Below are 20913 nucleotides of genomic sequence, written 5' to 3' on the forward strand. Positions count from 1 at the left end.
GACTTCTGGTCGAATGTGCCGTCACCGCCTGAGGAGGAGCCAAGCCCTTATCTCTGTATGCCCACTGGATTGCTTGAACTATCCATGCTGCAATTGCCCTGACTGATGCTCTAGTGCCCTTGTTCTTACCACAGAACAGAACGAACAGGAAGTCCGACTGCCGGAACGGAGCTGTAGCTTCCAAGTAGAGCTTTAAAGAGCTTCCAACCTCAAGAGGATGAATTTCTGAGGAATCCGAGGATCTGAATAAGGGTAGAGAGATTTCCTGATTATTATGAAAGACTGAAGTGACCTTAGGGTTTGACCCTAACATTGGAACTAGGACCACTCTATCCGGAAAAAAGGTTAGAAAAGGCTCCTTGGCTCCCAGAGCTTGAATCTCCGAAACTCGTTTCGCTGAGGTGACCGCCACCAGGAACGCGGTTTTCAAGGTAAGTTCTCGGATGGAGAGATCCATACTGAGCAGAGAAAAGAAGTCCAGAACTAGAGGAAGATCCCATTTGGGGAATCTGGGTTTCCTTTGGGGTCTCAATCTTACTGCACCCTTGAAAAACTGCTGAATGAGGGCGTGGCTGGCCCACTGAACCCCTGTAAAAGCGGAAATAGCTGAAACTTGAACCCGAAGGGAGCTAACTGATAAAGGTAAGTCCAAGCCAGATTGCAGGAACCCCAACACATCTTGAACTGTGGGAGAAACATAGGAACTGGTTCTGGAGGACACATAATAAACAAACTTGGCCCAGATTCGTTCATACACCTTATTAGTGCTTCTTCTCCTTGCACTTAGGAGAGTAGGAATGGCTTCCTTAGGACACCCTAGAGCTTCCAGCCTTCCCCTCTCAAGAACCAGACCTTCAACCGGAGCTGAGCCGGACATGGATGGAGAACTGACCCTTGGGAGAGAAGGTCCCGTCTGGACGGAAGAGGAACCGGGTCCCGAAAGCTGAGGAGGGATAGGAGAGGAAACCAGGGCCTGTTGGGCCAATACGGGATTATTGCCAGTACTTCTACTCCTTCCCATCTGAGTCTCTTCAGGAATTGGAAGATGATTGGCGTTGGGGGAAAGGCATATGCCTTGTGGAATCGCCACTGCTCTGTTAGGGCATCTATCCCGTAGGCCTGCGGATCCTTGAACCTCGAATAGAACTTTGTTAGCTTCTTGTTGAGGCGAAAAGGTCCACTTCTAGAGACATCCCCAGGGATAGAATCCACTGAAACACCTCTTCGTGAAGGGTCCATTCGTTGTTGTCCAAGTGGACTCGTGATAGAAAGTCCGCCTGGACATTGAGGACTCCGGGTACATAGGCTGCTGTTAGGTTGGACAGGTTCCTCTGAGCCCATTATTGGCTCCACTTCCTTCAGCAAAGACCAACTTCTGGTGCCCCCTTGCTTCCTCACGTATGCGACCGTATTGTCCAGCCTGAGGACTACGGATGCACCCACTATCAGATATGGAAACGCCAACAGCGCTAGGAAGGCTGCTCGTAGTTCCAACACATTCGACACTATTCCCCGAGAGGGAAAGTCCCAAACGCCCTGGGCCACTTCCGAAAGACAATGTGCCCCCCAGCCTTTGTTGCTGGCATCTGATGTTACTGAGATCCATTTTGATTGGCAGAAGAGAGTGACAATTCAGTAGATTCTCCCGACGAAGCCACCAAAGGAGGGAACCTCTCATGGTCTGAGTAACTTCGATGGACTGGGCCTTTTCTCCCGACCATTGACGGAGAAACCCCACCTGAAAGGGGCGCATCCTCCATTGTGTCCACTTCACCATGGGTATAGTAGACACCATGGTGCCTATGATCTTTAGGCAATGAAGAGCACTGAGACGAGAAGAGGAGAGAGCTAGGTGGATCCTGTCTCGTATTACTGCAATTTTCTCCTCGGGAAGAGAGACGGTACCTCTTGCTGTGTTGAACAGGGCACCGAGGAACACGAGAGACTGCGTAGGAACCAACTGGCTCTTCTCTAAATTCAGGAGCCAACCGAATTCTTTGAGGGTTGCGATGACTTGATCCCTGTGGCTCAAGAGACAATCCTTGTCCTGAGCGAGAAGAAGCAGATCGTCTAGATAATGATGAATCCGGATCTTTCTGATTCTCAACAAGGCTACGACTGCCAGAAGGACTTTCGAGAAAGTGCGAGGAGAGGTTGACAGACCGAAAGGAAGGCAAGTAAACTGTAAATGGAACTGGCCAATGGAAAAACGGAGAAACTGTTGGAACTCTGCGGCCACTGGGACGTGAAAATAGGCGTCTTTGAGGTCTATTGAGACAAGCCAGTCCCCTGGCTGCACTGATTGTTGGATCGTGGACAGCGTTTCCATTTTGAACTTCTCCTTTTTTATGTAACGATTTAGACGCATCAGGTCTATTACGGGTCTCCAAGTACCGTTCTTCTTCTGGACCAGGAAAAGAGGTGAATACATTCACCTGCCGCGCTGGACATCTGGAACAGGAATAGCGGCGCCTTGATCCAACAAAGATTTTATGTAAGCTAGAAGAATTTGTCTTTTTTCTTCTGACTTTGGAATGGATGTGGGAACAAACTTGAGTTTGGGTACACTGCTGAATGTCCACGTGTGTCCGGAAGAAACCGTCTTGACGGTCCAAAAATCCTGGATCAAGGCCGCCCAAACGGGTCGAAAGTGGAACAAACGTGCTCCTACCCGGACCGCCTGGACGGGCTTGATCTCAAAAGGACTTAGTCGGCTCCTTTTCCCCCATTGAACTGCCTTTCGCAGACTTCTTGAGAGATGTCTGTCTGGACCTCCAAGATCTAGAAAATTCTCGTCCAGGCCTGTAAGTGCGCGCCTCCCTAGCACGATCTTGAACCTGCTTCCTAGGGAACAATCTTCTTTGACCCTGCAGGCGTCTATCCTGGGGAAGGAACCCCGACTTACCTCCAGTGGCTCGAGTTATGGCACTATCCAGCTTATTGCCAAAAAGGGAAGAACCATCCAAAGGAATACGGCACCAAACCTGCTTAGAAGCGGGATCGGCTAACCAAGGACGGAGCCAAAGGGCACGCTTGGCAGTTACAGAGGAGAGCATAACTCGAGCCACCAGATGGATAATGTCGATCGAGGCCTCTCCCAGGAAAGCTGAAGCCAGTCTCAATTCCTGAATGGGAGAACTCCTGGCCAGATCTTCAGAAACATTCCTGAGTGAATCGTCAACATTATTGGACCAAACTTCCATTGCTCTAGACAGAGCCGCTACGGCCAAAGCTGGCTTGCAGGCCATCCCGGCCGTAAAGTAGATCCGCTTTAGGTCAGAATCAATTCTTCTATCCAAAGCGTCCTTAAAAGAGACTGTGTCTTCCAGGGGAAGGGTAACATGTCTGCCCAATCGCATTACTGCTGCGTCCACTAGAGGAGGAGACTCCAAATTCTTAACTTCTTCTTCCTTGAAAGGATAAAGTCTCTGAATTTTAGATAGAAGAGAATTCTTTTTCTCTACCTTGCTCCACTCATCTGAAATCACTTCTCCCAGTTCTGAGAGGAAGGGGAAGCTAATACGCTCTTTCTTCAATTGTTTGAAAAATTTTCTTTGTTTTGCCGGGGCCACTACCGGCTCTTCCCAGCTCAGTGTTTCCTTAATGGCTTTGACCAAGGGAGGGAGCAGGGCAAAGTCAAAACCTGAACCAGACTCTTCCTCTTCAGATTCACTCTCTGAAAGGACAGCAGATGGATGGCTAGACAGCGAGGAATCCCAAGTGTCCTGGGCCTGAGCATCCCTCCCTGGAGACCTTGGAGACTCTATGGGAGACAACTGGGGGCTTCAAACTTCTTAAGACTGTCCTTAACCAATCTTTCCACCATAGACCTTAGCTGTTGGTCAGAGTCACTCCTTTCACCCGTCGCTTTGATATAACAGGCATCACAAAGGGACTTGTCAGCAGGAACCTGCGTCTTGCACCCCCAGCATACACCTTCAGCTACGTGACTTGGGTGAGCTGATGAAGGGCGGGAAGATTCCCGGCTACGGAGACTGGTTCTCGCAGGAGAATCATGTCGTCTGGACCTGGAAGAGGAATGCCGGCGGTGGGACTTAGACGAGTCACTTCCTCGGTGAGAACTTCGTCGTTGAGTAGACCTAGAAGGGCTGTAGAACAAACCAGCAGTGTTAGTGGAACATTCCCTAATGTTCCACTGCTTCCCCCCCCCCCCCGGTAGGTAACCCCAAAAGAAGTACCTTCTCCGAGAGGGCTGGCCACTAGCAGGCGGTGAGGCATCCCCAGGATCCATAGGGCTGGAGAAAGAAACAGCCTAATTTAAACACAGAAAAAACAGCTAAGGAGGCAGAGGAAAAACTGATCCCATAAAGACACATACGTCAACACTGAAGAAACAGAGCTCAGGAATGATGTTGCAGGCTTACAAACATCCCAGGCATACTACCAGCTGTTTTCTGTTTTTAAATTCGCCGCCAAAGTGACGTCACGATTTTCGTCACTAAAACGCTAGTGCGCATGCGCGAAGCCCGCATCGCGCATGCGCGAACCAAGCCTCATCCTCGCTCCGGTCTCGCGCATGCGCAGAACGACCGAGCGGCGAAACAAGGAAGTAACTGGGCGGCTGGAACGCACGGAAACCAGCCGCCCAAACAGCCAGATACACCGCACGGCGCTGTATGGGGGAAATGAAAACGAAGGGACACTGCAAACCTAAAAAAGAAAGCAACAACAAACAAATACAGGCTGCCATGGAAAGAAAACGGCTCACCACTCCAGAAGACGGACACCAGCCGAGATAGGTCCCCACACACGCCGGACTTCAGGAGGAGGGGGGGGGGACGTTGGGGGCGAACAGTCACCTGCTAGTAGCAAGGTTCATGACTCAAACGCGGTTTCACCTGTCAGTGACTAGGCATACACCTCTTCAGCGCCTCTTCCATATGCCCCTTTTCCATACTCCGCTAGTAGCTAGAGCTTATTGGAAATTTGCGACTTCCAAGTCGCACGGCCAGTCCGTAACGTAGAAAAAAGTAAGTCTTCAGGGTAAAAAGACACATGTTAAGTCCTATGGAGGAGGACAAAAAAAGAACACGGCCTGTGGCAGGGAGCAAAGATTTATGGGAGTATCGTCCTATAGGGTAATGGAGGCGGGACTAAACCCACACGTAGGCTGCCATGGAGTCTGTCAGGAAATATCATTTTTTCACGTTTCCACAAAAACAAAAAAAGGGGTTAAAAAACTCCTTCTTTTCGTATATATTTCTCTGCTGATGTTTGTATAGGAATCACGGATTTGTGGGTTGATGATTTATACACTTTACACTAGTTGGTATTTGTTGTGATATGTTCACATAGGTTTTTGCACTGCATTACCATTTATTGAGAACCATAGGGGTAATACGTATATGCAGTGGCGTAACTAGAACCTTCAGGGCCCCGATGCAAGAAACCATGAAGGGCCCCCCTGAACCCCAGCCAGGGCCCTTCCCTCTGAGTCCGGCGGCGGAACTCCAGGGCGTGGTCACAGGTATGACCTTTGTGAGCCCTGTAGTTCCACCACTGGTATCAGTAGTTTTTTTTTTTTATAGGTGCCCCATTGGGGGACTGTCCCTAGGCAGGATGGGGTCCCCGCCCCCAGAAGAGATGAGGTCCTTTTCTCCAGGGCAGATGAAGTTACTGCCCCCAGGTGAGAATGGGTCCCTGTCCCCAGGGGAGATGGGGGTCCCTGTCCCCAGGGGGAGATGGAGGGGGTAGGTAATGGTGTGTGGGGGATGGGGTCCTCTCACTCACCATGACCAAGCTGTAGGCCGTGCACTCATCCATGTTGGCCTGGGCTCCATCCAGTGTGCTGGACGGGCGATCAGCATATCTCCCAGAAAGAAACTCTGGCTGAGGAGAACAGACATTGGACTGAGTGGCAATGCATGGAGCAGGAGAGGGGTACTCTGAGGAGCCGGCAGAGGACACAGGTCAGACGGGGAATGCACAACTAAAGAGCAGCCAGTGCGATAGTCGAGCATGGAGCTCTGCTAGTCACCTCCACCTCCAGCCACCCGTGCGCATGGTGCACTGGTACCCCTAGCTGCCTATGCTGCTGCTGGCCATATGTAGAGGGGGCTGCATGGGCATGTCGCAACTGCTGCACCCCCTATAGTTACGCCCCTGCGTATATGTACTAATAATATGGATAATTAATGCTGTCTTTTGGAACCTTGCAATGTTTAGCATTTTTGAGGGGAATACCTTTATATTGTAGTGGAACTAATCACATTTATTTACAAAGCACTTTACACTGGGTTCTATATTTTTTTTTTTCTTCTATTTTTTACAACCCTTGATTTAAGGCTCTCTTTATATATATTTTTTCATCCACTTGTAGAGGCTATTGCATATACGGGCAGGTGCACACTATTGGTGTCACCAGCACATATATATATGCAATAGGGAAGGTGTTGCACGAACATCATAAATTTAATTTAGGTTTGTGAAGTGGTGAGGGTCATTAACTGAATGTAAGATTTAATCTTTAACAGTTCAATTATAATCATTTGAGGTAGCGCCAATAGCCCACATTAACAACCTATATAAAAACTTTGCCTAAATCGCCCCCGTGCTCAGTCCAGCGCCCCCGTGCTCAGTCCAGCACCCCCGTGCTCAGTCCAGCGCCCCCGTGCTCAGTCCAGCGCCCCCGTGCTCAGTCTAGCGCCCCCGTGCTCAGTCTAGCGCCCCAGTCCTCAGTACAGCGCCCCCAGTCCTCAGTACAGCACCCCCAGTCCTCAGTACAGCGTCCTCAGTACAGAGCCCTCCGTCCTCAGTACAGCGCCCCGTCCTCAGTATAGCGCCCCCCGTCCTCAGTACAGAGCCTCCTGTCAGTACAGCACCCTCCGTCCTCAGTACAGAGCCTCCCGTCCTCGGTACAGCGCCCCCTCCGGCCTCAGTACAGAGCCTCCAGTCAGTACAGCACCCTCCGTCCTCAGTACAGAGCCTCCAGTCAGTACAGCACCCTCCGTCCTCAGTACAGAGCCTCCCATCCTCGGTACAGCGTCCCCTTCCCCAGTACAGCTCCCCCATCTTCAGTACAGCTCCCCCGTCTTCAGTACAGCACCCACCGTCTTCAGTACAGCTCCCCCGTCCTTAGTACAGCTCCCCTGTCCTCAGTACAGTACCCTCCGTCTTCAATACAGAGCCTGCCGTCCTCAGTACAGCTCCCACATCCTCAGTACAGTGCCCCCTGTCCTCAGTACAGCGCCCCCCGTCCTCAGTACAGCGCCCCCCGTCCTCAGTACAGCGCCCCCGGTCCTCAGTACAGCGCCCCCCGTCTTCAGTACAGCGCCCCCCGTCCTCAGTACAGCGCCCCCCCCAGTCTTCAGTACAGCGCCCCCAGTCTTCAGTACAGCGCCCCCCCCATCTTCAGTACAGCGCCCCCCCATCTTCAGTACAGCGCCCCCCCCCCATCTTCAGTACAGCGCCCCCCTCCATCTTCAGTACAGCGCCCCCCATCCTCAGTACAGTGCCCCCCATCCTCAGTACAGCGCCCCCCATCCTCAGTACAATGCGGTCAGGTGGTCAGTAAGTGGATGATATTTCCACCAGAACATATATATGATTTTCAGGAAGATGGAGGTTTAATGCCGACATTCCATTGAACCATAAAACATTGTGTGTGTGGAGATGGATGTGTGTCTCAGTCTTGGTCCTGATAGTTGGGATGAAGGTGGAGCAAACAAGGACAATGAGATTGTGATTAGAGACATGGATTGTATTCTTCTTCCAACATCAACTTCCATCATCACCAGAAATAGAAATTGGTAAATATTAGACAATCACTTTTATAAACAAATCCAGTTTATAAAGTTAATTTAAGGACAGAGAACAGAAAACCTCCCAAAAATCTCTTCTTTTATTTTATAACTCTGCAGACTGCAGTCACTGGAGCTCCACCGGATGTGGAGGCCACATGTTTCCTGTGACAGTGGAGCTCCATCTGCAGAGATTCACAATAATGTTCCATAAAAAAAAAGGAGTGGAGGTCACATGCTTCCTGTCATTGGTGGAGCTCCACTCTGCAGCCACACCCCTCTCATAAATGAGGAAGTAGGAAAGTGTGTTTAAATAGAGAAGTGTCATAGAAATTAGAACTTCTGCGATGGTGGAAGATGAAATACAATGATCCAGGAAGTCGGGTCTTAGAGACATTTCCTGAGATGTGGAGAAGAGATCTACAGAATCCAACATTTCCATAGAGAAGGTAAGAGAGAGACGGGAACATTGGGATGGGCAGGGCATAAACTACATCAGAAGAGACTTCTATTTATTATGTAAAGGAGAAGTCCGCCTTTTAACTTGCTGAGAAAATGTAGTAGCTGAGCTTCACCCCCCTTACTCTACTTCCCTAGATAACCCACATGACTTCCCTATATACCCCACAACCCACATGGGTTCCCTATATACCCCACAACCCACGTGGCTTCCTTAGACACCCCACACTGGCTTCCCCAATGGAAACAAGGGTCTCTTCCCCACAAATGTAGGGGTCTGTGGTTGGGGGCTTAATGGAATCTGGAAGGGCCCCCCCCCCATATCTTACCCCTACCCATTCACCAAAAAAGTGTCAAAAAGCAATAAACACAAGAGACAGGTTTTTGACAATTTATTAAAAAATAAAATATAAAAAAGTGTCCCTCAATGTAAATCCCTTGTCAATCGCGCCGCCTGTCGACCCGAAAACAATCAATAAAATCAAAAAAAGCTAAAATGTTCCACCTCCTAGGATGGCCTCTCGCCAAATGCATGCTCTACACTTTGACATTTCTTATATAGGAAGGGGTGGGGTCACCTGGCTACATCACCCAGTGGCACCGCCCTGTCAGAAACCATGAATCAGACCGAGACAGAAGTACAGTTAAACACACTTGTTTAATAATAATAATAAAAATGTAAGCGTAGTCAATACATAGCCAGAGTTAAGTAGCCAGATCGGGTAGTCTGCCAATGTCAGAGAGCCAGAGATCAACGTAGTAGTACAGCCAACAGGATCACGAGCCAGAAGGGACGTCAGCCGAGCAAGTCTTCAACAGGAACGCAGGAGAAAGTCTCTGAGATGTGACCAAAGGCGAAGGCAGAGATGAAGTGAGCTGGACGGCTTTAAGTAGCCAGGACTGATGAGCAGATCAACAGCTGAGTCACTGTGGAGAGAAAGGAGCTGGCAATTAGCCGACATTTGAGCAGCCAGCTCAGAGAAGGAAGGGCTGAGCCCAGGCCTGGCAGTACCCCCTCCTCAATGACCCCCTCCCCCTCCGAGGACCACCAGGCTTGAGGGGAAAATGTCTTTGGAAATCATGGAGGAGGACAGGGGCATGTACATCCGAGGATGAGACCCAAGAACGTTCCACCAGACCGTACCCCTTTCAATGCACCAGGTACTGTATGCGCCCACGGAACCTATGGGAGTCAACAATGAATTGTACTTCATAATCCTCATGGTTCTGTATAGGGTGAGGACGTGGCACCGAGGGTGTAAAGCGGTTGCAGCCATAGGGGTTTCAATAAGGAGACATGAAACACATTAGAGATGAGCAAACTAGGAGGAAGGTCCAACGTGTAAGCCACTGGGTTAATCCTGCGAAGGATACAGAAAGGCCCAATAAACCAAGGTGTGAACTTCAAAGAAGGAACACAAAGTCAGAGGTTGCGAGACGACAGACAGACTCTGTCCCCCACCTGGTAGGAAGGCGCAGGCAGGCGTCTGCGGTCAGCATGGAGTCTGTACCTATCATTAGCATGTCACAAAGCCTCCTGGACTTGTGCCCAAGTGGAACAAAGGCCACGGAGATTCTCCTCTAATGCAGGAATACTCTGCAGAACAAACAAGGCAAGCAACATGGAAGGTTGGAAACCATAGTTTGCCATAAATGGGGACAAACGGGAAGCTGAATTCAACACACTATTGTGAGCAAACTCTGCCCACGGTAATAGGTCTGACCAGTTGTTATGATTGTCAGAAATATAGCAACGTGGGAAATGCTCCAAGGACTGATTGGCTCGTTCTGCGGCCCCATTAGACTGCAGGTGATATGCAGAGGAGAAAGCAAGCTGAATACCCAACTGTGCATAAAAGGCTCACCAGAACTGGGACACAAACTGACTACCCCTGTCTGAAACCATCACCTTGGGTAGCTCATGTAAGCGGAAGATCTCCCGAGCAAAAATAGAAGCCAGTTCCTTAGAAGTGGGCAGCTTCTTGAGTGGAATACAGTGCAAAATTTTCAAGGACTGGTCAACCACCATAAGGATAACTGTGTTGCCCTGAGAGTTGGGTAACTCCACAATGAAATCCATAGACAGGTGGGTCCAGGGCCTCTCTCCATTGGGTATGGGTTGTAGGAGGCCCACTGGAAGGTGTCGTGGAGTCTTACTCTGAGCACACATGGAACAGGCAGCCACAAAGGCGGTTACATCAGCACATAAAATAGGCCACCCGAATTGTTGGGAAATGACAAGAGTTGATTCTTCCCAGGGTGGCCAACAGCCTTGGGAGAATGGTAAGTCTGGAGCACAGCAGTATGAAGACTCTCGGAACAGAGCAGCGATCACAAGGTTTCTCAGGAGGGGCATTGACCTGAGTAGCAAGAATTTTGTCACCCAAAGGAGAAGTAGTGCTAACCATCAACAGAATACGATCAGGAGGAATCACAGGAACCAGAACCATCTTGGAAGTGGAGGAAAACTGTTGTGACAAGGCGTCAGCCCTTACATTCTTAGTACCAGGTAAGAATGAGACAATGTAATTAAAACTCAACAAGAAAATAGCCCATTGCTCCCTTCTGGGAGAGAGGCGTTTAGCCTCAGACAAGAATGTGAGATTCTTATGTTCCACAAGAATGAGAACCGGTGTCCTATCATATGCAGTCCCCCATCGGATAGTGTCCGCTGTGTACTGCGCATGCGCAGTACATAGCACACACAGATTCTGAAAATGGCCGAAGATGAACAGCGCCTGCGCCGTGAGTCCAGGTTCTAGCCCCACCATCCAAGTGGACATAGAGTTGGAATAGAAAAGAGCTGAGCGCAGCGAGGCCGTGCCCGAAGAGTGGCGAGTGAAGCGAAGCCGCGAGGGGCCCTCCTAATTTTCCCAGCCCTATGTCCGCTTGGATGGTGGGGCTACCACCTCGATTCACGGCGCAGGCGCCATTCATCTTCAGAGATTTTCCGAAGCTTCTTCTGCTCCGTACTGCATGCGCGGTACGGGGCGGACACTATATGATGGCCGGACTGAATATGCCAGAACACCGGCACAGTGGTACCTTCAAGGGGATGTCTCCATTCTTTCAGTGCTAAAATGATCGCCAACAGCTCTCTGTCACCAATCACCACTCTGCCGGTGACAATTTATTTAGTGGTCCCCATATTACAGTGGGGTCAGTTCCTTTAGGTCTTTGAGGATGGGATCTTCACTTTCAAGGTACCATCCCATGGGGTTTCACCATGTGTTACCTGCAACCCTTTCTGAGTAGTTCTGTAGGGAACACTAGCGGAACACTAGCGGAACACAAAACCCCATTTCTCCAGCAACTCAAATGTATGTCCAGGCTAATGAGTCAAATGCCTTATAGAGGTCTATTGAAAGGACATACCCCTTCTGAGGTGGACCACCATCCCAGTGGGAGTTAATCAAAGATATAACATCAACAGCTCTCCTAATTTGGTCTGGGCCCTGTCTCCCAGGGATGAAACCCACCTGATCTCTGTGTATGTATGTTGCAATGAAACTTGCCAATCTATTAGCCAATATCTTAGTCATTATCCTCAGATCGTTATTGATGAGCGAGATCGGGCGATAGTTGCCGACATCTTTCACTGGTTTGGGGATGACAGAGATATAGGCAGAGTTAAGGTCTCTGTCTAAGGGGGCGCCATCCCTGTTGAAGAACCGCGTCAGGTAAGGTGCTAGACATTGGCCAAATTTTTTTGTAATATCCTGTGGAGAAACCGTCTGGCCCAGGAGAGGAGCCCAGTTTAAGGGATTTGATGGTACCTAAAACCTCTTCAGAGGTAAAGGGGTCCTCTAGGCGTTCCCTGTGGCCTCGGGCTATTGATGGGACAAGGAGGAAATGGAGGAAGTTAGTCTTGGGTGTAGGAGAGGGCGGAGGGCAGTGCCACACTGGCCTACCGGGACACCGGGCGATTTCCCGGTAGGCCGCCTGCCCTGGGACTGCTTCGCGCCTGCACTGCTCTTCTCTCCTGCTCCTGTGTATCATGGCGCTGGCTGTCTCTGTGTTCGGCAGCCACACTGTAACATGGCCCCACCCCCTTAGACCGGCTCGTGTGATAGTAGAGAGAATCAGTGTTCCGTCTATCACACAAGCCTGTCTAGGGGGCGGGACCGTATTACAGCGCGACCGCCAAATACCGAGCCAGCCAGCGCTATGATACACAGTAAGAGATGCCACCCTGTGTGCCTGGATAGGAGGAGAAGCAGGGCATATAGAGGAGACGAGACATCTATATTCCTCCATGCAGCCGCTGAATGCTTGCAGGAGAGAGAGGAGGAGAAACAAGCATTGAAAGGCTGCATGGAGTAATATAGAATGATCATCTCCTCTATATGCCCTGCTTCTCCTCCTATCCAATCGGACTTCTTTTACTGCCCCCCCAGTGCTCTCCTCCCCCACCACACTCTCTAGTCCCCCACAGTTTTCTCAACCTCTGTTCTTTCTGCCCACCCCCCCTCCAGCTCTCCCCATCCTTCTCTAGCCACCATCCCAATGCTCTCCCCCTTGTTCTTTCTCCCCCCAGTGCTCTCCAGCTCTCTCCATCACTCTCCAGCCTCCACCACAGTGCTCTACAGCCCCCCCACCACAGTGCTCTACAGCCCCCCCACCACAGTGCTCTGCAGTCCCCCCACCACAGTGTTCTCCAGCCCCCCGGCAGTAGTCTCCAGCCCCCACAGTGCTTTCCAGCCCTCCATGCTCCTCACCCCTGTTTGCCCCCCCCGGCGATCTCAAGCTCCACCCATTGCTCTCAAGCCCCCCAGTGCTCTCTGCCCCGTGCTCTCCACCCCTGTTATTTTTGGCTCCCCCTCCAGTCCTCTCTCAAGTTCCCCCCAACACTCTCCGCTCTCCACCCCTGTACTCTCCCCTCCCCCTGCATTTTTCCCCCACCCATGTGCTCTCCAACCCTGCCAGTGCTCTCCGCCCCCATAGTGCTCTCCAGTCCCCCTGCTTTCCACCCCTGTTCTTTCTGGCCCCCACTGGTGCTCTCAATCTCCCCCCATTGCTCTCCACTACCCCCTGCTCTTTGTACCCCCCAGTGCTCTCCAGCCCTGTTTTTCTTCCCCCCCAGTACTCTCAAGATCCCCCCCCAGTGCTCTCAAGCTCCCCCCAGTGCTCTTCGCCACCCCACACTCTTAGCCCCCCCCAGTGCTCTCAGCATCCCGTGCTCTCCACCTCTGTCCTTTTTGGCCCCACCATTGCTCTCAAGTCCCCCCCCCCCAGCACTCTCCGCTCCCCACCCCTGTGCTCTTTGCTCCCCCAGCATTTTTCCACCACCCATGTGCTCTCCAAATCCACCAGTGCTCTCCATTCCCCATAGTGTTCTCCAGTACCCCATTATTATTATTCACAATTTATATAGCGCTAACAGTTTACGCAGAGCTTTACAATGTATAGGGGGGACAACACAATTACAGTACAATACAAAAGGTACAGGAGGGCCCTGCTCGTAGAGCTTACATTCTGTAGGGAGGGGGTGGTGGTACAAAAGGTAATAGCTGCAGAGAATGATTTGATGGGGGTGGCTCGGGGACAGTTAGGTGGGTGTGGGATAGGCTTCCCTGAATAAATGAGTTTTCTGGGAACTCCTAAAGGTGGACAGGGTAGGGGCTGATCGGACAAACTGGAGCAGGGAGTTACAGAGGATGAGAGAAGCTCTGGAGAAGTCTTGAAGGCGAGCATGAGAGGAGGTAACAAGGGAGCTAGAAAGCAGGAGGTCCTGAGAGGAGCGGAGGGGACGATTTGGGCGATATCTGCAGATGAGGTTGGTGATGTAGATGGGGGTGATGTTGTGGATGGCTTTGTATGTTATGGTTAGCATTTTGAATTTTACACGGTGGAATAGGGGAAGCCAGTGAAGGGATTGGCAGAGAGGGGCAGCAGTCATGGAACGATTAGTGAGGTGTATTAGTCTAGCAGCAGCATTCATAATAGACTGAAGGGGGGATAGCCTGCTTAAGGGTAGGCCATTAAGGAGAGAGTTGCAGTATTCAAGGCGGGAAATAATCAAGGAGTGAACGAGTTGTTTTGTGGTGTCATTAGTCAGGAAGGGTGGAATTCTGGAGATGTTGCGAAGTGAAGGTGCTAGGATTTAGCCAGTGATTGGATATGGGGGCTGAAGGAGAGGTCAGAGTCCAGGATTACACCCAGGACCCTGGCATGTGTGGAGGGACCAATGGTTGTGTTGTTTGATATTAAAGTGGAAGTAAACTCATCAATTTAAACAGTTAAAAGAAAAGGCATGCCGGGAATGCTAACTGCACATTGGCTGTGCTCTCAGCCAAACTATCAAACCATCCAATGGCTGGTGTCATAACAAATCACATGTGCAGCACCATAGCAGTTAAAGATTAAATAGAGGCAAAGATGGCAGCTTCCTTGGCAACGATAGGGGAGTTTACTTCCACTTTAATGGTGAAGTTACGGGGGGAATCGTGAAGGTGGAAATATAACAAGCTCAGTTTTAGAAAGATTGAGTTTGAGGAAGTGTTGTGATATCCATACTGATATGTCATTCAATAAGTTGGAGATGTGTGAGGAGATTGAGGGGGTGAGTTGAGTGGAGAGATAGATCTGGGTGTCATCGGCATAGAGGTGGTATTGGAAACCATGGGAGCTTATCAACTGGCCCATGGAAGAGGTATAGAGCGAGACTAGGAGGGGCCCAAGGACAGAACCTTGGGGTACCCCAACAGAAAGAGGAAGGGGAGCAGAGGAGATGGAGTTGTAAGTGACACTGAAAGTGCGCTGAGATAGGTAGGAGGAAAACCAGGATAATGCAGAATCGCAGAGGCAAAGGGAGTGTCATTTTCTGAGGAGGAGCAGGTGGTCAACTGTGTCAAAGGCAGCAGAGAAGACTAAAAGTATGAGTATGCAGTAGTGGTCGTTGGTTTTAGCAGTTAGTAGGTCATTGGTGAGTTTTAGTAGGGCAGTTTCAGTAGAATGTTGGCGGAAGCCAGACTGTAGGGGGTCGAGAAGGTTGTTGTCCATGTTGTTCACCAGTGCTCTCCATCCCCCATAGTGCTCTCCAGTCCCTCATGCTTTCCACCCCTGTTCTTTCTGGCCCCCATTGGTGCTCTCAAGCTCCCCCCTGCTCTTTGCACCCCCCAGTGCTCCCCAGCCCTGTTTTTCTGCCCCCCAGTACTATCAAGCTCCCCCCAGTGCTTTTCACCACTCCACACTCTTAGCCCCCCCAGTGCTCTAAGTCTCCCATGCTCTCCACCCCTGTTCTTTTTGGCCCCCAACAGTATTCCCCCCCAGCACTCCCCACCCCTGTGATCTTCACTTCCGCTGCTCTTTGCCCCCACTCATGTGCTCTCCAGCCCCACCAGTACTCTCTGCTCCCCCTTCTCTCCAGCTCCCACCCAGTGCTCTCCACTTCCCCAGGACCAGAGGACAGGCTGACTGGGGCCGGAAAATGAGGACGGCTGAAGGTGCAGGTGGCCAGGGACCACTCCATCTCATAGCAAACAGATCCTCTGGAAGGAGCGCCGTCCCCATTTAAAACGAGAACAGACCCTGCCTGCTGCTGGCCGTCATGGATATCCTGCTGGCATGCAAGGTACCGTACCGAGCATCAACAGCACACCTTCCCACAGACAGGGACTGCAGACTGGGACATGGGGCACAGGAGAGGCTGAAATGATGGGCACAGTGAGGCTGCATTCATGGGCACAGTAAAGCTGCATTTAATGGGCACAGTGAGGCTGCAGTTGTGGGCACAGTGAGGCTGCAATGGTGGGCGCAGTGAGGCTGCATTTGATGGGCGCAGTGAGGCTGCAATGATGTGCACAGTGAGGCTGCACTGGTAGGCACAGTGAGGCTGCAATGGTGGGCACAGTGAGGCCGCATTCATGGGCCCAGTGAGACTGCATTTGATGAGCCCAGTGAGGCTGCATTGATGGGCACAGATGAGGCTGCATTGAGCTCTTGTATCATGTCTGCAGTCTCTGACCATCTCCCGTATTATGTCTGCAGTCTCTGACTATCTCCTGTATCATGTCTGTAGTCTCTGAGGGAGTCTGGAGAGGAGTCAAGAGTGGGAGCGCCGCCAGGATGGGGGTCATGGAAGAAGTCAGACTTGTGTGGACTGTGGAGAGGAGACTGTAGGATAAAACCAGTGCCAACCAAGCTGGAGCCAAATGACTGAGCCCTGCACGGTGCACTTGAGAGGTTGTCAGTGACAGCACCACCGGGCCAGTCTGAAGGGGGGGGTCACTGATGTAAGGGGGGGAGTGAATACAATAATGGCACTGATATAAAGGGTTTCCCCCTTATATCAGTAACCCACCCCCCCCTTACCTTGTGTATGGTTTTCCCTTTTATAAACAAGAAAATACTGACGTTATACTGTTGCGCTGGTATAATAATGCTGTGGGGCTGGTATGAAATTTTTTCCAGGGCTGGATTTTATTCCCAGTCCGGCCCTGGCAGAGGGTCACGTTTATATTGTTTAGAGTAGAACTTCAAGAAAAAGTCCATAATTTTGGTAGGGTTTTGGGTCAGGTCCCCGGTTGGGGATCTAATTTTTGGAAAGGCTAGCGTGTGATTTTTGGGAGTCAGTTTAGTAGCAAGTCTGGATCCAATTTTGTCATGTTGGGAGTAAAATTTTGCCCCAGACCATCTGAGGTGCTTTTCAGCTGCTGTCGTGGGTGATAGGTTGAGTTGAGCTCAGGCTGTATCCAGCTGTGCTAAAGTTGCTGGCGTGGGGTTGCACTTGTGGGTCTTAGCTAGAGATTGGTATTCCTTGGTCCCTTTCTGTAGGTCTGCCTGATGTTCCTTGTTGATTTTAGAGGAAAGCTGGATGAGCTTCCATCTGAGGACCGTTTTGTGGGTGGCCCACAGAGTGGCAGGGGACACTTCATTGTTGTTTTTTTCGTTAAAGTACTCTTTTATGTACTCTTCTATCAGTGTACACTGAATCGGGTCACTCTGAAGGGCCTCGTTGAGGTGCCACCTGGAAGGGCCTGAGTAGCCAGAGGACCGACTCATGACTAGAGTTACGATAGACTGGTCTGAGAGGAGGGTATCCTTCATTTTGGATGAAAAGGTCAACGGTACTGATTTGGATTGCATGAAAATGTGGGCTATCCTGGCATAGGAGTTGTGGGGAGCCGAGAAGTGGGTATCATTTTTTGTGGATTGAGCTTGCTCCATACATCCACCAAACCTGCCTCATGCAGTAGGTGGGCTATTCTTTTTTTTTTTTTGCTCTGTTTCTAGGGGTGTTTGGGTCCAGATTTCCCTTATGCTGTTTTGTCTATGGAGAAATCGAATGCCACATTGGAGTCCCCTCCCATGAAGACTGTGTGTCATGGTTATGCAATAGAGTTCGTCTGCTTCCCGTCTGCATGTGTTCATTTCTAGAGACCAGCCGAGCTTCACCTGACTGCTTTTATATCCTTCCTCTGGCATGGCTCCACCCTAGCTCCTATCAGACAACTCTATATTAACCTTTGCACTGCTAGCCTATCCTGCTGATCAACCTTTGTGTGTTAGCTTCCTGTTTCCTGCCATGTGCTCTGCTACTGTTTTCCGTTACCGACTTTGGCGTGTTTTGACTATCCCTGTTTGCCTGTGACCCTGACCTTTTGGCGTGTACCCGACTATTCTTGTCTGCTTGCGGCCCCGACCTTGGCTTGTCCCTCATCATCCCTATCCTCCTGTTGCCTACTGTGGGTGTGAGCTGGGGGACCCTGGGGGTCGTGACCTGGAGCCAGTTGCAGCCAAGTCCATCCTCACCACTCGAGGCTCTGGTGAACACCTGCTGGCTCTTAGACTCCGCGCCCCAGGGAATCTCACGCTCTAACCCCAGTGGGATTTGTCCCCCGTCTGCAGCAGTCAGCTGTAGGGTCCACAACCTTGCGGTGCACCCCTAACCCTACGGGGTGCATCTGTCACCTGGGCTCTAGGTGTCCTGACAGTTTGATCAGCCATGGACCCGGCTGACGTGCCGCTCCCTGCAGTCGATCCATTGCAGGGCATAGTGCGGAGACTCGAGACCCAGGAATCTAATCAGACTCAGGTGATGCGATTCCTTCAGGATCTGGCTTCCCGCTTTGAGCAGCTACAGGCTTCCTTGGGAACCCCGAACCTGCAGCCTCAAGTACAGTCTGCGACTGCACCTATCGCACCAGTCGCATCCACGCACTCATTATTACTGCCAGCTCCGTCCCGTTTCTCTAGGGACTCCAAGGCCTGCAGGGGCTTCCTCAGCCAATGCACCATTCATTTTGAGCTCCAGCCTCAAAACTTTCTGTCCGATCGGGCAAAGGTAGCCTATATAATTTCCCTCCTCTCCGGTGAAGCTTTAGCCTGGGCTGCTCCCCTGTGGGAGAAAAATGATCCAGTGGTTTCCAGCCTGTCCAACTTCTTGAAGCTCTTTCGTAACATCTTCGAGGAGCCAGCTCGGGTTTCTTCTGCGGCTAGTGCCCTTTTATGCCTTCGCCAAGAATCTTGTTCAGTGGGCCAATATGCACTTCAGTTCCGTATCCTTATGGCGTAATTGAGCTGGAACAATGAGGTCGCAACCTTTTTACATGGCCTCTCTGACCGAGTGAAGGACGAATTAGCAGGAAGAGCTATTCCCGCCGGTCTGGACGATGTAATTTCCTTATGTAATCAGATTGACATTCGTTTCCAGGAGAGGTCCTTTAAAAAAAAGACTCCAGCACCTCCCAGGTTCTAGTCAGCCTGAGCTTTTTCCCCGTTGCCCTGTGGAGCATCCTCCATCTGCTGAGGAACACATGGAGCTGGGCTGGACCAGACTAACCCCCGAAGAACGTGCTAGACGCAGAACTCTGGGCTTGTGTCTTTATTGTGGGGGCAAGGGTCATTTTCGTGACTTCTGCTCGCTCCGTCCGGGAAACGCTCGGGTCTAATACATTTGGAAGGTGGAGTATTGGACCCAGAAACATCACCTTCTCGTCTTCTTCTTCCGGTGTTCCTCCATGTACGCACTTCTTCCCAATCGGTCCTAGCATATCTGGACTCCGGGGCTGCCGGCAATTTTATGGACTGGAGAACTGCTTCTTCTATGAAGCTTACCCTTTCTCCCCTCGCTACTCCACTAGTAGTCTCGGCAATTGATGGCACTCTGCTCCCAGGGGGCCCTATCCATTTCCAGATGCTACCTATTAGGATGTCGGTAGGGATACTCCACCAGGAGTGGATCTCCTTCCTAATCCTACCCAAGGCCTCTACCCCCATTGTATTGGGCCTTCCTTGGCTACAGCTCCACTCGGCACATGTGGACTGGGTATCTGGGCAGATCCTGGCCTGGGGTCCTTCGTGTTTCTCGTCTTGTCTTCCCAAGGTGACCCCCAAGAGGAAACTTCCCATTGCTACCACATCTGTATCGTCCGATCTTCCCGCGGCATACAGTGATTTCTGGGATGTGTTCTGCAAGAAGTCTGCTGAGGTGCTTCCCCCTCACAGATCTTTTGACTGTGCTATTGACCTTGTCCCTGGAGCAACCCTGCCCAGGGGTCGTACCTACCCTTTGTCCATTCCAGAGACCCAGGCCATGTCTGAGTATGTCGCTGAGAATCTGGAGAGAGGTTTCATCCGGAAATCCTCATCGCCTGCAGGAGCAGGGTTCTTTTTCGTTGCCAAAAAGGATGGTACCCTCAGACCCTGCATCGACTATAGAGGTTTAAACGCTGCGACTATTAAAAATTGTTACCCCTTACCTCTAATATCTGAGCTATTTGACAGGTTGAAGGGGGCTTCCATTTTCACTAAGTTGGATCTCAGAGGTGCATACAATCTCATTCGAATACGGTAAGGTGACGAATGGAAGACCGCATTTAACACTAGGGACGGGCATTACGAGTACTTGGTTATGCCTTTTGGTTTGTGTAATGCTCCAGCTGTGTTCCAGAACTTTGTCAATGAAATATTAGGGATCTACTGTACCAGTTTGTTGTCATCTATCTGGATGATATTCTCATCTTTTCCGATAATCTGCCTGCTCACAGAAACCATGTACGCACCGTACTTCAGCGCCTTAGAGAGAACAATCTCTATGCCAAGATGGAGAAATGTTCCTTTTGAATGTTCCGAGGTCCTGTTTCTGGGATGTTTGGTTTCTAGTAGACATGTGCAGAGAAAAATATTTTGTTTCGGAATTTCGTTTTCGTCCGAAAACTTAATTTATTTAGTTACTCCCGAAATTCGTTTTTATTTATTTCGTTTTTCGTTCAAAAATTGCATTCGTCCGAAAATCCACATGAATTACGGTCGAATCTGTCTCTGAAGGCTTATGGTGTCTGTCGAATGTATAAAGAAGATTCGACGGAGCTAGTATATATAGCATACTTTAGAACCCTATTAAAGTCTATGGGACTCCAACGTTCAAAATCTAAAGTGCTAATTTTAAAGGCTAATATGCAAGTTACTGTCCTAAAAAGTGTTTGGGGACCCGGGTCCTGCCCCAGGGGACATGTATCAATGCAAAAACAAGTTTTAAAAACGGCCGTTTTTTCGGGAGCAGTCATTTTAATAATGATTAAAGTGAAACAATAAAAGTGTAATATTCCTTTAAATTTCGTAGGGGGGGTTGTCTATAGTATGCCTGTGAAGGGGCGCATGTTTCGCGTGCTTAGAACTGTCCCTGCACAAAGTGTCATTTATGCAGGAAAAAAAGTCCTTTAAAATCACTCGCAGCTATTATGAATTGTCG

The 20913-nt window shown here is 50.4% G+C and overlaps 1 protein-coding gene across 1 annotated transcript in view; it reads left to right on the plus strand.

Annotated features, from left to right (window-relative positions):
• Positions 1-8092: 8092 nt before the first annotated feature.
• Positions 8093-20913, plus strand: part of LOC143962517 (NACHT, LRR and PYD domains-containing protein 3-like) — a 49821-nt gene continuing 37000 nt past the window's right edge. Inside the window, exon 1 of the mRNA XM_077471792.1 lies at positions 8093-8209. The gene's annotated coding sequence lies outside the window, so the exon portion shown is untranslated. The remainder of the gene's footprint in view (positions 8210-20913) is intronic.

This window comes from Lithobates pipiens, unplaced genomic scaffold (genome assembly GCF_037356315.1).
Source record: "Lithobates pipiens isolate NorthernLeopardFrog02 unplaced genomic scaffold, aLitPip1_a1.2 Scaffold_8, whole genome shotgun sequence".
Taxonomy (NCBI): Eukaryota; Metazoa; Chordata; class Amphibia; order Anura; family Ranidae; genus Lithobates; species Lithobates pipiens.